Raw genomic sequence first — 17,137 nt, 5'->3', positions numbered from 1 at the left:
CCCTAGAGAACCCGTGTAGAGACATTGTTAGAGTGGGGTATATCAGTATTATTTCTAGAGCCAGAAAACCTGAATTCAAATCCTGGCTCATGTGGAAAGGAAAACTGTGAATCAAGGTTTTGGATTTCTACCCACTGAGGTGAAGCAGACAGCTGTTAGAATGTGATTGGGAGGGGGAGTGACAGTTGGAGGGAGAGAAAAGGATTTATTTACATTTATTTTACTGAATTTATTATAAAATCCCCAAACTACCCTTACCCAAACTTTCCTGCATAAAATTCTTAGATTAGATAAGGTTAGCATAGAATAGAGATAAAGTAATTGAGGGAAGTTTATTATTTGGGGAGGGGAAGTAGTTAGAAAGTAGATTTAGTATCTTGGTAAGTATAATAAATATAAGTGACCTTGGGAAGGTCACACCAGTGTTAATGATTTTAGCTTAGTCAAGTTGTTCCATTTCTCTGGAACTCATATTCCTTTTCTTTGCAGTAAGGGGGCTTGACTAGATGAACTGTGAGGTGCTTTCCAGCTCTAAATCTTATGTGCCATACTGAAAATGGGTGGTATGCTATACCATGTTTCAAGCTAAAATCAGAACTTAGAAGGAAAAATTTAGATTAAAAAATTAGCTTTTCTAAATTTAAAAAATTTCATTCTAAAAATTCTAAATTTCAAAATATTTTACAAACCTGAATGAAATAATCTTTGATAAAGGACTGGTATCTAAGGAATATGAAGAATGCACAGAAATATAAAGGAATATTATAGCCACTTCCCCAATGGATAAGTAATCAAAGGATATGAGCAAACAGTTCTCAAAAGAATTGCAAACTATTAACAGCCATATATCACTAATAATAAGGGAAACTAGCATCTAAAGAACTCTGAGGTTTCACTTCGAATCCAACAAACTGGCAGGGATGAAAGAAGATGGAAAAAACCAGTATTGAAAGGGCTATGGGAAAAGCAGGCTTACTACAATACTATTAGAGGAGCCGGGAATTTCCATTCTGGAAAGCAATTTAGAATTATTCCAAAAAAGCAACTAAAATGTCTATTCCTTTTGACTGTGAGATTCCACTTCCAGGCATATACTCTGAGGAAGTCAATGGCCAAAAGAAAGGTCCCATATATAGCCAAATATTCATAGCAACGCTTTTGTTGTGGTAGCAAAAGACTAGAAACAAAGTCGGTTCCCACTGATGGGGAAAGAGCTAAAGAGATTGGGGTTTATGAATATAAATTGGGATATTTTTATATGCACAAATCTCTGAATATAGAGAATTTAAGAAAACATGGCATATAATAAGAACTAATGAAAAAATGAAGGAAAAAGGGCCCAGAGCCAATATATATTGGCAGAACAACAGTAATCAAATTGAACACTCAACAGATTCTCATATAGGTACTCCACTTCAGTCCTATACACTCCATAATGTCCAATGGTTCCCTGTTGACGCCAGGATCAAATTTAAACTGTTTCATTATGCATTTGAAGTATTTGACAGAGACAGCCAAGTGGCTCAGTGGACAGAGAACCAGGCATGGAAATGGAAGGTCCTGGATTCAAATCTGACCTCAGACACTTCCTAGATGTGTGACCCTGGACAAGGCCCTTAGCCCCCATTTCCCAGCTCTTACCCCTTTTGTGCTTTGAAACTGATATTTAGTATTGATTCTAAGACAGATGATAAGGGTTAATATATAACAAAATAAATAATAAAATGAATAAAATATAAGATATTTAATAATATAAATTAATTAATTAAATAAAATATATAATAAAATAAAGTAAAATGAAATAAAGTGCTTGACTGCCTAATCCCAGCCTACTTTTCTAGCCTTGCTACATATTCTGTCCCTTTAAGTACCCTATGTTCCAGACAACGTGATCTTACTACTCCTCATAAGTGGTGACAGTCTAACTAAGGAAGATTCAACCCAAGAGACAAATGAGACCAGAGTAAGGCTTTGGGTCTTGTCTCTTGGGTCGAACCTTCCTCAGTTGAACTGACATGTGGTGGTCCACCTGCAATACTAGTGCTCATGCAATGATCATGCCCCCTACTTGGAATGTGCTTCCTCTTTACCTCTAAAATCTAAATCTTAGAATCGCTTGTTTCCTTCAAGGGTCACGTAGTCACCCCCTACATCAGTCCTTTCCAAGTACTTCCAGCTGATGATGCCATCCTCTCCACTTCCTTTCTGCCTCCAGTGTATCACATCTATTTGGAATATTTTGAATATAATATATACATAGTGTCATAGGTCAAGAGTTACTACCACCATCAGAAATCATCTTGTCCAAAAAACCCATTTTATAGATGAGTAAATGGATGACTTGCTCAAGGTTAGACAACAAATTAATGTCTGAGGCAGGATTCCAAATCCAACATTCTGTCCATTAAATTATCTGGCTGGCTGAGTCATAGAGCTAGTCAGGGACAGGACTTGACCCCAGGGCTTCTCATCCATTACGTGTCTCTCTCTGATATTAAAAACAATCAAAAGGCTTCAGAAGTCAAATTAATGTAATTTTGACACAAGATGAATAATCGTGAAACATACCTGCCTCTTCTGGGTCCAAAGCTGCACCATGGGGCAAGTCTGTTAGACGTCATCAGTGGGCGATTTATTTGGCTTAATTGCAACTCTGTGTTAAAAGAGAGGATTCTGTTATGGAGAGAAGATTGGCAAGTGACAGCGATATTAAAAGAGCCTCAGTAAAATTTCCAAAAAGTAAATTTGGATCTATTGAAACCAAATGTTTAATGCTTTATCCAGTCACATTATTTTCTGATGTTGAACCAGAAATAAGACAGACTAGAAACTGCCAGGTGACCTCTGGCCTCTCTGCTCTTACATGACTGCTGGGAAAAAGCATTTCATGTGTCCACAAGATGGTGGCCAGCAGCCAGAGCCTCATAAAATCCCAGATCCTGGGAGGTGGGCTTAATACTGTCAGAAAAAAGAACATCTACTACTACTACTACTACTACTACTACTACTACTACTACTACTACTACTACTACTACTACTACTTCTACTACTACTACTACTACTACTACTACTACTACTACTACTACTACTACTACTACTACTATCACCACTACTACCACTACTACTGCTACTACTTTTTAAAAAGTATATGAAGCATTTTACTTATGTATTCTCATTTGAGCCTTCCCCCCATTCTATGTGGGGTAGGTAATATCATTCCGGCTTTACAAATGCAGAAATTAGGGCTCAATGAAATGGAATCATGGGTCCTTGGTCATACAGCTAATGCATGTGAATGGGCTCTGCCAAGTTTCCCTGGTCCTTGATGCCCCGTCTTTCAGAGCCCAATCTAAGGACTCTTTGCATGGGGCTGCCCTGCCATCGATTGCCAGAGAATTAGTAGGAGCTTGAAAAAGTCCCCAATTCTAGTAGCAATAAACCGTAATCAGGGCATCCCATTTACCTTTATGCATCAAATCACTGTGCTGGTAGAGGACCAAAGAATGTTGTCAAGGGGAAACATTTGATCCCAATTGAGCTGCATTTCTTTTTATGTGAATTTTAATAATGAAAGTCAACTAATAATGGAGTCAGTCAGCAGCACAGAATGAGAAGTTCAAGGGAATCGGGAAACGCACATTGACGTCCCTGAAATTCAGAACATCTGTGATAGTTACCAGTTGGAATTCCCAGGACAGACCAGAAGCTGCCAAGTGATGGCCACCTTCCACAGCCCCTATTTGCCTCTTTTCCTCAGGTTTGCTTGGGAATGATGTCACGGCATCACAGAATTGCAGCTGCTCGGAGTTGGAAGGGTCTCTAGGAGTCACCCAAGAACAGATAGTGCTGGAAGATGAATGGCAGGAGAGCCACTCAGGATGCCCCGTCCCTGTCCTGAATATCAGGAACCCGGCACAGAACTGTCCCCACTCCCTGCTCCCTCGTACCCATCCAGGGCAGCTTCGTTCTGGGATCCCTCTTCAGTACTGCCCAACGCTACCGTTGAACCCCGTGCAATGCCTGTTCTATTGTTAATGGCGTGCCTTTATACCAGACTTCCCCCCTCCTCCAAGATCACTTTATGGACATTTTGCAGTTATTTACTCGTGGCCAAGTTTCCCACCAACAGAAGATCAATCCCTTGAAAGCTCAGTGCCTGATCCGTGCCATCTTCGTGTCTCTAGCGCCTGGCACATAGAGGCTAAGTCAGCATTTGTGGGAATGAATAAACGTTCTAGGACTTCACCTTATTTGACTAGACCAATGTTCCAGCTTCTCCAGATCATTTTGGATCTTGACTCTGCGTGAGAGTGATTTGTCTGAGGTCACATAGATATCAAGTAATAGAACTGAGATGCCAACCCAAGCCTCCAACACTGATGCCAAACTACCTACTATTAGTCTTTATCAATCAAAATTACATGTGTGAAAATAATGGGTAAAATAACTATGTATGCATGCATGCAAACACTTTATAGAGATATGTCTAAATCCATACATGTAATATATCAGATATATTATGTATCATACCATGCACATATATATCATATATCACACCTCTATATGGACGTCCAGTACGTAATCCCATTGGTTCTTGATTAAGAAAAGAAAAAGAAACAAAAAAGGAAACCAATGACAAACAAATGGAAAAATACCTGGGTGTACATATGGCTATTTATGTACATAATACCTATATGGATGCATGTAATTATTTGTGGTCATGGTTTGTTTAGTTGTTTCAGTCTTCTTGAACTCTTGGTGACACGATTTGAGGTTTTCTTGGCAAAGATACCTGGAGTGGTTTGCCATTTCCTTCTCCAACTCATCTTATAGACAAGGAACTGGAGCCAATAGGTTTAAGTGACTTGCCTAAGGTCACCTAGCTAGTAAGTATCTGAGGCCAGATTTGAACTCAGGAAGATTAGTCTTCCTGGCTTCAAGCTCAGTGCTCTATCTGCTATGTCACCTAGCTGCTGCATATATATATAACGTAGATAAAGCGTAAATAAAAGTATATCTAGGTTCACTGACACAGAACTGCAATTTCCTTGATACAGAGAAAATCCCTTTACCGAATGCAGATTGGCACTTTTTTGGTAAATTACAGTTTATCTAAGACATTATAACTAATGTTGATTAAAATTAATAATGGACATAAGAGTAATACAGACTAGAAGCATCAGCACGGCACACAAGACTGGCCTTGGAGTCAGGAAGACTTGGGTTTTAATTCTGCCTTTGACACTATGTGACCCTCAGGCAAGTCACTTAACCTATTAGTCCTCTAGCCAACAACCTGCTTTGTTAGAGGTAATTTTGTTATCTGGGAGTTCCCAAGGCCAATGAAATCAAAAGTCTGCTTTCTATCATCTGTCACAGGAGCACTTCCTTGAAGTTGATAGGTTGACATCTCAATCTGCCATTAAACCTTATGGATTGCTTTCCTGTCACCTCATGGGGATGCCTGGGGACATTTCGGGGTGTTTCTCATTGTACTTGGGTTGTCAGCAATGTGATGCTACAGTAACAGGTTCTGTGTAAATACTGGCAAAAGGGTAGGTCATGTGACTGAGAATCTCTTTTGACAACATCTCTTCTTCATTTTTGCTTCTTTAAAGACATCTCTTGTATCCAGATAATAGAATTGTAACATTTCTTTGGCTACACCATGTTGAAGAACAGACAAGCAGATGTATCAATCAGCAAACATTTATTAAGCAACTGAGGGGGGAAACAGTGCTCAAAAGTCTATATTTTGTCAATGTCTTCGGTGAAACAAGCCCTGCCCCTGAATCAGAATGGTATCAGGCATAAAGCTTAGCATGTCCCCCCAACTGGAGATTTCAGTGGAAATGGTTCCACCGGTCCCTAGTCATTGACACTTCCTCAATCAATATTTAATTTCAGATAAAAAAGAATCATTGATGATTATTAGCTAGGTAGATGGGAAGGCAGAATGGATGGATAGACAGAAAGATAGAGATAGGTAGAAAAAAGATAGCTAGATATAGATAGATAAAAAGATAGATAGGTAAATAAAAATATAGATATAGATAGGTAGATAGATAAAAAGATAGAGAGGTAGATGGAGATAGGTAGAGAGATAAAAGATAGATAGATAGATATAGATAGGTAGATAAAAAGATAGAGAGCTAGATAGAGACAGATAGGTAGATAGATAAAAAGATAGAGAGGTAGATGGAGATAGATAGGTAGAGAGATAAAAGATAGATAGATAGATATAGATAGGTAGATAAAAAGATAGAGAGCTAGATAGAGATAGATAGGTAGATAGATAAATAGAGATATATAGATAGATAAAAGATAGATATAGATAGATTAAAAAGATAGATATAGAGGTAGATAGGTAGGTAGGTAGATAGATAGAAAGCATTCATTAAGCCCTTATTATATGTCACAATTGTGCTGAATGAACTTTCTCTGACTGGTTCTTTACTCTTCCTTTCTTTTGTTTTATTTAGTTTTTTTTTTAATTACTTTTTCCATCTGTCAGTCTTGTCTGTCCTTGCCTTGTTCTCTTTCCCTTTTCTCTCTGTCCTTTCCTTGGCTTCTTTGCCTGTCACATCTTCTCTAGCACTCGGCTCCTGTCTGCCTAGGCTAGAACAGATTATCACATCTTCAATGGAGATGGATTCCTGCTGCCCCATCTACCATTCCCAGGACCTCTTTTACATATATGGCCACCCTGCTGGGTCTCAGCCAATCTTGCAGGCCAGGATTTCCATGCTTCAGAAGAAAGATTGTCTGCCAGATACTAAGGTGTCCGTTGATTATGTCATTTAATAGCTGCCACAGGGGTGATTCTCACAAGTGTCAAAATGTTGGAACTTCTCTTATAAATATGTCTGTTAATGCCAAATTTGTCTGTCTGTAGGATAAGATTTCCCAAGAAGTTTGTAGCTTTTTATATCCAAACTATTTTACAACTGTGCTGGTTTGGAAAAACAAAGATAACCCCAAACTCAAGACAGTCTTATAAATGAGCAAAAAAAGGACTAAGGGAACCCCAGCAATGGAGATCAAGCAACTTATTGGTTTATTTCTTACTCCAAAAGACCTGCCCACTGTGTTCAGATGTCCTACGAAGTTTTACCTGGTTCAGAAAAGTCTCTACCTTTGTTCTCCTAAATGGATACCGGCTATAGCCCCCTAGCCCAACCAGAGTTCCAGAGGGGTTAGGGTATTCTCTAATGCTATCATTTTTTTAAATAAGATATCTGATTTTTTGTGAGATGTATCTGAAGTCATAGGGAAGATTTTTTTATTTATTCATTTAAACCCTCACCTTCTGTCTTGGAATCAGTACTGTGCATTGGTTCTAAGGCAGAAGAGCAGTAAGGGCTAGGCAATGGGGGTCAAGTGACTTGCTTAACTCTCCATTGCAATATGTCCCTCCTATTGTTAACTACCAGTGACTCACAATTCACTTCCATTTAATCTTTTGTCCTTGATCAGCTTTTGCAAAGGAATATGGAAGCTTCAGTAAGAATAGAACTGCAAATATTTCTCCCCAGCACAGTGTGGGCATACTTCCCCTTTTGCTACTTCATATCTGAGGAGAATGGATTTAAGTGGCTTCGTTAGAGTTTACTGACAAATGAGTTTTGATATCAGTCATCATTAGATGTTAATGTCCTCAAGGTCTTCCCTTCCTCACTCCTCAAAGCATAGATGCCAGACTAGCTAGCTGGCTGTAAGCCTTGGCTCCGACTCCTTTCCCAAGCATCTATATCTGATCTCCTTCATCTAAAATAAAATAACAAGCAACTGTGCAAAGATCCAAGGTTCATAATCACGGATTGTGTTAGCTTTAGATGGTGGAGAGCCTGATGTATCTCCCTGATGGCATTACCTCTCTTCTTTCGGTGAGGCCCTGCCAGAAAGGAAGGAGACTGACTCAAGGGGAAAGGGGAGCAAGCTATGGTTGACTAATCTCACTGACTAATCCAAGATAGTTTGGAGAGAAAGGATACTTGCAACTGAAGGAACCAGGCATGGCTCCATATGGAATGTGGCGTTTAGGCTGAATCCTGAAGGATAATAGAAATCTCAAGAGACATAGATGTGTGGGAGGGCATTCCAATGATGGGAGACAGCTTGTACAAAGGTATGGAGAAAGGAAATATTGCATCTTATGTAAGGAGCAGCAAGAAAGCTAGTTTTACTTGGTCATTGAATATGTTGAGGAGAATAATGAGTAAGAATATTAATAAGATAGGCAAAGATCTATAAGTTAAGCCATAACCTTGTATACTTCTACTCTATGGTTAGCATTCTCACCATCATCATCATCATCATCATCATCACTAGTGTTTATATATTTTTATTGCTTTAAAGTTTACAAAGCATTTTACAAAGATTATCTCATTTTACTTTAAGGGAGATTCTATTATTACACACTTTTTTCCAGATAAGGAAACTGAGGCAAACAGAGGCCAAGTGACTTGCTTAGGGTCAAATCACTAGTAGGTGTCTGACCTGCTGACTGAGGCCTGTTCCTGACGATTAGTCTTAAAATGACTACAACATAAAAGGTAACAAATCTCGGACCAAATACAGTGGGCAGTGCTAGAGCTTCATTAGGCAGGCAGCCAGGCAATAAGCCCTTATTATGCACCTGGCACTGTGCCAAGCATGCAGGCTACATAGATAGTTCTGGTGTCAAGCAGCTGAGAGTCTAATGGGAAAGACAAATTACAATTATTAGGTACACAGCAGATCTAGCCAGACTAAATGGAAGGTAACCCCAGAGCAAAGGCTCTGGAGGGAAGAGAGACCAGGAAGGGCCTCCAGGAGCATCAAAAACCCACGGGTTCCTTCATTGGGGTGAATCAGAGGCTGTCTATGATGTATGATCTTAGAGCACTGAATGATGCTCAGAAAGGCTGAGCCACTTGGTCATGATCATACCGTTAGCAGACAGATATCAGAGGTGATATTTGAATCCAGGCTGTCCCGACCCCCCGCTGCCTCCCCATGGTCCAACAGAAACCTACAAAAATAGAAAGTGATCATTAAGTGGTTTGGGTGAACCTACTTTGTGGGATCTCTCTCTTGGGCTTCATGAGGAGACATCTGTGTGACAAAACAATCAGCATCAAGAAAAATACTTTCAAACTTTTAAAAAAGGGAAGCTAGGTTCCTGCTGGAGTCTGCTCTGTTTAATGAGAAATGCCTTTATTTTCCTCTATGCTGGCCCAAGACTACACGAAGTGCATGTGGCCCAGAAGAGACCACACCATGGCTCAACCTCACCCAGGGCACACTCAGATTTTACTTTCATTGAAAATCAAAACTAACCACAAAGTCTAGGCGGGGAAGATCAAAGACACAGAAGCTCAGCCTTGGCCTTGAGAATCACTATCAATTTCCTCGTCTCCCTCCCTGCTCCTAAACATCCTTCAGGGGGAACTCCAATTTAGCACTGGCTACAGGACCAAAGAAAATGCCCAGCCATGAACAAGGTGGTGGTGGTGGGGGAGGGGATGGCCAGCATCACTGGGGATTAACAGAGAGGTGGTTAGTTTTGCTGAATTGAGGCAGGAAAAAAAAAAGACAAAAGAAAGTTTAGTCCACAAAGAGGAGGGTGGAGATCACTGAGACTCCGGCACCTGTGCCTTTTCAAAAGGAATGAAATAATTATAAATTAAGTCACCTAAGAACTGGGGTTGTTTTTTACACCGCAAATGAGATCCAAGTTCAATCATTGAGTCTCCAGTTCAAGGACTTAGAAGCAACTAAACAAGAGTTTAAGTAGATGGTCCTCTCTCTGTCTCTCTGTCTCTGTCTCTGCATCTCTGTCTCTCTCTGTGTCTGCTTCTGTGTCTCTATTTCTCTGTCTCTGTGTGTCTCTCTGTTTCTGCCTCTGTTTCTCTCTCTCTTTATTCCTCTCTTCCCCCTTTCCCCTCCCCTCCCTCTCTTTGCCTCTCTGTCTCTCATATTTCTCTCTTTCTTTCATATACCTCTCTCTCTCTCTCTTATCTTTTTCTCCCCCCCATTTGTCTCTTTCTTTCTATCCATCTCTTTCTATCTCTCTTCTCTTATTCTAGTACTTAAACAGCTTTGCACTTCTCTGTGCTTTCCCAAAATCGACTTTGCCATTCATTGCCTATGCCTGTAGAGGTTTGTGTGGTATTGGAGCATGTCCTTACTTCCTCCTCCAACCCTCCTCCTCCTCTCTTAAACAGTACTTTAGAGAAAGCATCTCCTTATTTTCTGGCTGAGCAGGCAGACCTTTAGGATGATCATAAGCCCTACAAAATAGCTTTCAAGCACAGTGAAGACCGTGGGCTTTAAGGAGGTTTTGACAGTCTTTGAACTCGCTCTGGAAGGTCTAACCCCCTGGTTCTGAGGTATATATCCCACTCTAAGGGATTATGTGAACCAGACCTGTGTTAACAGCAACAGCCAAGTAATGCTCCCATGCTCTCAAGAACTCTGGTCAGCTTCTCCCTTGAAGTCTTGGTCGCTCATTTATGGGGCTGGCAGCTGGATCGTCTATATGTTTTGCCTCTCTCATTGGGATGTGAGCTCCTTGAGAACAGACTGCCTTGCTTTTCTTTTTACATCTTCAACACTTAGCAGAGTGCTCTGTAATCTTTACTTTCCCATTCTGGGACAGGTTGCTGTCAAAACCCCAAATTGCTCAACTCCTGATTTTGGTCACTTTAGGATATTGACTATGGCACTCTTGGGAGAAATGCCCAAGTTAGGGACTGTCTATGGGAGTCTAGCTCAGGGCTACAATCTCTCCTGGGTAACCCTGGGAAAATCAAGGACTTGTTGGAACCCAACATTCCAGCAAAGGAAGAAATGACAGATTCCCACAAAGCTTTCAGCCACTAGCTCAGATACACAGCCTAAATGTAAGAGGTAAAAATAAATGGGACTAATGTTTGGAATAGGAACAGAGAGACCATCTAGGACTCCCATCATTCTTAAAATAAAGTACCTGGTAGAGAATATGATCTTTCACATGAAAGGAAACTGTTCATCATAATGAGAAACATTTGTCCTGAAGTCTACCCCTCAGAGCAATGGAAAGTCAGAAAGCATAGGTTGGGCCACTGATGGATATATGGGTACCTATAAAATATCATTGTTATTATATGTGTGAATTTATGCAACTACTAAGAGTTTCTCTTTGTCAGCTAAGCCCAACAGAATGCCAAAACACTTTTAAGAAAGATTGGATTTGTGATTTCATTGGCACAGGGAATTATTTCTTCATGAGATAACTTATTATATTCAACTCATATTCCTTGACAAGTTGTCTGGGACACTGAGAGTTTAATCTCCCTGACCAGCCAAGAAGTGTCAGAGGCAGAAATCAAACAGGGGTCTTTGTAACTCTAAGGCTGACTCTATCCATTACACCATGATGTCATCCAAGTATCCCTTAACAAATAGAAAATTGTGTTTTTTAATATTTATTGACTGCCTTGATAACTAGTGTCATTTCAACATGGCTGCTCTTCTCAGTGACTTTCTGTATAGTTGTAGTGGCATGTGCCTCAAGTTTATGGGAGGGTTGTTTGGTTACTATGGTCTTTATGATGTTGTCTCCATGCATGACCTTACTTTGGCTAATCATCCCCACTGGCTGACTATTAAAGGTAAATGCAGTGGTGGGGGCTCATAGTTATAATAATGCAGACTCACAGAGTACACTGAGCCCATGGTAGTCACCACCTCATGAATCCAGATTTGGATTTGAATAGGAAGACACCCCAAAGGACTACTACTATTGTTATTGCTATGTAATAGATAAATAGAGAAGGCATTGATTAAACTCTTACTTAATGGTACTAAGCACACACGCAGGCTCTAACACACACAGAACTGGTCACTACTCTCTTTCCTTAGTATCAGGGGAAGATAAATCATAACAGGGAGAAATCAGAGGTGGAGGTGGAGAAAAAATATGCAGGAAGAAGCATGGCAGCTGATGGGAAGATGTAGCAGTCTGGAGAGTGAGCTAAAATGGAAGTGAAATGGGAAGCAGGGCTACTGCTCTATTTGGTACTACTGCATCTCCAAACACTAATGCCATATATTATTGCTGCCACACTGCTCTCTTAATCCTATTATTTGTACTGTAGCTCTTTCTCCTGCTTGCTAATGTTACCATTATTACTGCTATTAATGATAAGGTGAATTAATCACAGAAGCTCCCACCATTTTTCCACTTTGTAGTTTGCAGAGGGTTTTTCTCTCACTAAGTATGCCAGGAATATTATACCCACTTTGTTCAGAGACAGTTTAGAGGAGCTCGGGCTCAAATCTACGTTGCCTAAAAGACCCATGACCTTGCCATTGCTCTGTGCTGCCCAAATCTCATCTTTTACTTTGTTATCCATCCTTTCTTGTCTTAAAGTCCAGCCCTTCAAGCCCTTTACTCCTCCATTCTGTACTGAGTGATCACCATTGAACCACTTGTACTCACCCCCTTCCAGGTATTGACCCTATGTGAATCAGTTCACTTCTGCTCTATTTTTTTCCACCTGAGTCCCTACCCTTTTGTATTAGCATTAATCATGCCTTGCCAAACTCTGGCCTTGAGTCCATCTTACCATCCACTACCTTTTGCTCCCATCCATTCTAGCTGAGTCCACTCAGCATCTGTTGTTGTTGTTTGTTAGTTGTCTCTCGAACCGAGGATGATGATTGTCTTTGTACATTTTTGTGCACAAAGACACTTGTGTATGAAGATTTAAGTGAAAAAGTCGATGCACAGAGACAGTCCCACTCTCTCGGCGTTGGAAGCCTGGGTCCATTGGCACGAAAAGTCATTACACCTGGAGACTTCCTCAGCTGCATTGGATGGCCGTGTTGTCTTTTGTGCTCCATCACTCCCTAAGGCACTCCACAGTACCTTGCTGCATCGCCATCTCAGCCATTGAACCTTCTTGTTGGTTTCTTCCGCCTGTTCTGCCGAAGCAGTCTTCACATGCTGGGTGAACAAAGCCCTAGTTCACCAGGGGTCGAAGTTGACCCGATGGCTACCCTCACAAGGTTTAGCTGGCCTGTCGAAGTCCTTGCCCGGGGTGTGGCCGCTGCAGCATGCTAGCAGCTAAGAGGAGCCACAAGTGAGAGCTGGGTGTCAGGTGAGGGTCAGTGGCTGGAGAGCTGCCCCAGAAGGGCACGACAAGCCCTCCATACCAGAGATATTACCCCTCCCTGAGCACCCCATACACCCCTCATCATCTATAACCACATAATCTCACTTTCCTAATTGTGCCCTTCTCTTTATCTCAGTGGCTCTTCCAAACCTTTCTATCTCTTTTTGAGCCTCCCATGGCATCTCTTCCTCCTCAAAGCTGTGAAGCTCAATTCACACTTTGTCAAAATAGCCCAGGACACTGGATGAGAATCCCTCTTCTCTCCTCCTCACCCCACATCACTGATGAGTCTTTCCTGACTAGCTTCTCCTTCACCAAGATGAAGCAGTGGCCCTTCTCTTAGCTGGAGCAAAAGTCTCTCTACATGTTTCCTCACTCCTGCCTCATCCTGTCTTCTGTAGCAGATCACCCCTTTTGCCATTCCCACTCTCCTAACATTCAATCCCACTCCATCTACCTGTTTCTTCTCTGCTGCCCTTAAACTTATCCATATCTCTTTCATCTGTTTAAAAACAAGCAAATCATAACCCTCTCTTCTTCCTACCATTTCTACTGGCTGTCATCCTGGATTTTCCCCATCCTTCATGATTAAATTCCTTGAGAAAACCCTCTACATTTATTGTCTCTCTTCCCATTCAGCTTAAACCTCTCCACAACCTGGCTTCCAACCTCATAGTTCAGCAGAGAGACATAGGCTCAAAGCTACCAAGGTGACCTCCTAATTACAATATCCAACATCTAATTAAAGCTTGTTTATTAACATCTCCCCAGATTCCATCCTATCAACCATCCTCCTGCATACTTACTGCTCTCTAAGTTTTCCTAACATTGCCCTTTCCTGATTCTCAGCTCAGTCTCCTTTGCTGGTTGTGGGAGTTCCCCAAAGCTCTGTCCTGGGCTCTCTTTCTCTCTCTCTCTCTCTCTCTCTCTCTCTCTCTCTCTCTCTCTCTCTCTCTCTCTCTCTCTCTCTCTCTCTCTCTCTCTCTCTCTCTCTCTCTCTCTCTCTCTCTCTCTCTCTCTCTCTCTCTCTCTCTCTCTCTCTCTCTCTCTCTCTCTCTCTCTCTCTCTCGTGACTCCCTTGATGAGCTTGAGGGTCTGATGATCATTTCTTTGCATATGATTCCCAGGTCTAAATATCCAACCTCGTACCTAACCACCAGCCTCACATTTCCAACTGTCTATTAAGCATCTCAAACTGGATGTCCTGTAGACATCTTAAACTCCACATGATCAAAATTGAACTCGGTATCTATCCTGGAAAGTCCCACCCTATGCCCCTATCCACCCCACCTTTCTAGCTTTTGGATCACTTTGGAGGGGACCATCATCCCCTCATTAGCTCGGGTTTGCCCTCTAGGTATCATTCTCAATGATTCCCTCTCTTACTCCTCATAACCTGTCAGTTGCCAAGTCCTCTCATTTCTGTCTCAATAGCATCTCATATATGGCCCTTCTCTCTTCTGACACTGCCATCACCCAGATGCAGGCTGGCATCACCTCAGAGCTGAACTATTGCAATGGCTTCCAATGTGATCTCATCCTCTATTCAGTTTTCAAATTCATCTTCCTAAAGCTTAGGTCTCACCATGACACTCTTATTTAATCAATTCCATTGACTCCATTAACTCCAGGATCAGATGACCTTAAGCGGGCCCCCTAGCTTGACAGCATACTCATCTCCCTTGTTCCTATGTACTCTGGGAATGAGTGACATCAATGGCTGGGCTATTCTTCCTTCAACAAGATGCTCTCCCACCACACTGTTCATTTTCTCTGGCTATCCCTCCCCCATGCCTGGAAGGTTCTCCTTCCTCATCTCTACCTCCTGACCTCCTTGGCTTTCTTCTAGGCTTTGCCAAAATCCCACCCTTTTCAAGAATTTATCTCCATTCTCCTAAATGCCAGTGTCTCCCCTCTGTTTTTTATCTCCAATTTATCCTATATATGACTCCCATGTACAGAGTTGTTTAATGTTGTCACCCCATTAGAATATAAGATCCTTGAGAGGAGGCACCCCCTTTTCTTCTTCATTCTTTTTTTAAACTATCACTTTATCTCACAGTGTATTGGTTCTATTTTTTAAACCCTTACCTTCCATCTTGGAATCAATACTGTGTAAGAGTGGTAAATTAAATTTAAAAATATTTTTAAAGTCTGTATTTGTTACATTCACATTCCCAGGTAGCTCCTTCCCTCCTTCTCTCTGCCCTAGAGAAAGCACCACTTGACAAAAAATATATGTATATATAAAAGTATGTCTTACTTGTTTCTATTTCTCAGTTCTTTCTCCGGAGGTGGACGTGTCCAAGACACTCTTCACACAATATTTCCGTAGTTATGTGGAATTTTGTCTTGGTTCTACTCATTTCACTCTCCATAATTTCATGTAGGTCTTTCCATGTTTTTCTAAAATCCACCTGCTTGTCATTCCTTATGGTACAGCAGTATTCCATCACAATTGTATGCCACTGCTTGTTCAGCCATTCCCCAACTGGCGGGCATCCTTTCGATTTCCAGTTCTTCAGTATTTCGCTCAATGTCTCACCCATGGCAGGCACTTCATGAAAGTTTGTTGGCTGAGTAATAGCTCACTTTCTCTATATCTGGAATTCTTTTCCTCCTAACCTCCACTTCCTGGCTTCCCTTATTTCCTTAAGACTCCGCTCACATCTCCATTTCTCTTGGGTGCCTTTCCTAGTTGCCCTCCCTTGCTCCATCCCTCCCTCTGAGCCTAGTGCCTTCTCTCTGTTATTACCTCTCATTTGACTACCTGCACCTCATATATATATATATATATATATATACTTCTTTGAATGTCGTGTCTCTCCATTAGAGTAGGAGCTCCTAGAGGACAAAGATGGGGTATTTGTCTTTCTTTATATCCCCCAAACTTAGCACTGGCACATAGGAAGAGCATAATAAATGCTTCTCTTGGGGTTGCTGAATGACTAAATGTTGCTACCACTACAGCAGTTAATTATATAGTGCCTGAATTTCAAAGGTGCCAAAGTAGGTCTTTCCCTACAACAGAATGAAATGGCTCCAATGCCTTTGGAAAGACCACCATGATAGCCTTGCAGCCACGCAAATATTCCCTAATCCGCCCTGAGCTCTTCCTCTCATTCACCATTCCTTCAAAGCTTCAAGTTAAGAAAAACAATCGAGACAGAAACACTGGATTTCAGTTTCTCTTTTTAGTTTGTTTTCAGCTATTTTTAGTGTTCTTGGATGGATCCATGTCCATATTTTTAGCACATTTTTTTCTTTTCTGGTAGTTGAAACCACTCAGCCATCGTTTGTTAATAAATAGCAAATGGTAACCATAAATGCAGTTGTCTCCTCGAAGGTATAATTTGAAGGAGAGACCAGAAAGGAAGACAACTATGATTTCAATGGAAAGCTAACATTTGGGAAACAAAGTGTATGCTGTCTATAGACCATGCTGTCCAACGCTGCAGACTCTGGGGTGGGGTGATGGTGTTGGACATGATAGAATGTCACTGAGAAGGAAGCACCTTTCTGAGGAGGAGACCGCCATAGGCCAACAACGAGGCGATTCTTTCCATTGTTTCTGGTAATTAATCTGTGCCAATGGAGCCATTACCAAGGTGGGGTGGTCAGGGCCTGGGCCCAAAGCACTGGAATTTAAAAGGAATGCTGATGAATGATCAGTCCTTTGGCAAAATACTGGCTCTAGAACCTATTTAGCAAGAATAATTAGTTAGGAAACGATGCTTCCAGATCATGGCTTCCTGGGTACCTTCCATCTCTAGTGTCACACTCTTGATGAGTTCTTTCCTGACCCAGGTTCTGACCTTCTTTTCCCCAGCAGTAATCTCCCTAAAAATGGCCTTAGAGTATGTTGGGCTCTCCACCACCCTCTTCAACTGAACTGAGGTGCATTTAGTGCTCGTTGCCATTGGCAAATATCTCTCTGGGCCAGTGGTACACCCTCGCCAAGAAAGAGGACACTTAATTAAGATTTTTAACTCCAA

The sequence above is a fragment of the Monodelphis domestica genome, chromosome 1, assembly GCF_027887165.1.
Source record: "Monodelphis domestica isolate mMonDom1 chromosome 1, mMonDom1.pri, whole genome shotgun sequence".
NCBI lineage: Eukaryota > Metazoa > Chordata > Mammalia > Didelphimorphia > Didelphidae > Monodelphis > Monodelphis domestica.
The sequence above is the reverse complement of the archived record's forward strand: the minus strand, read 5'-3'. Positions refer to the sequence as shown.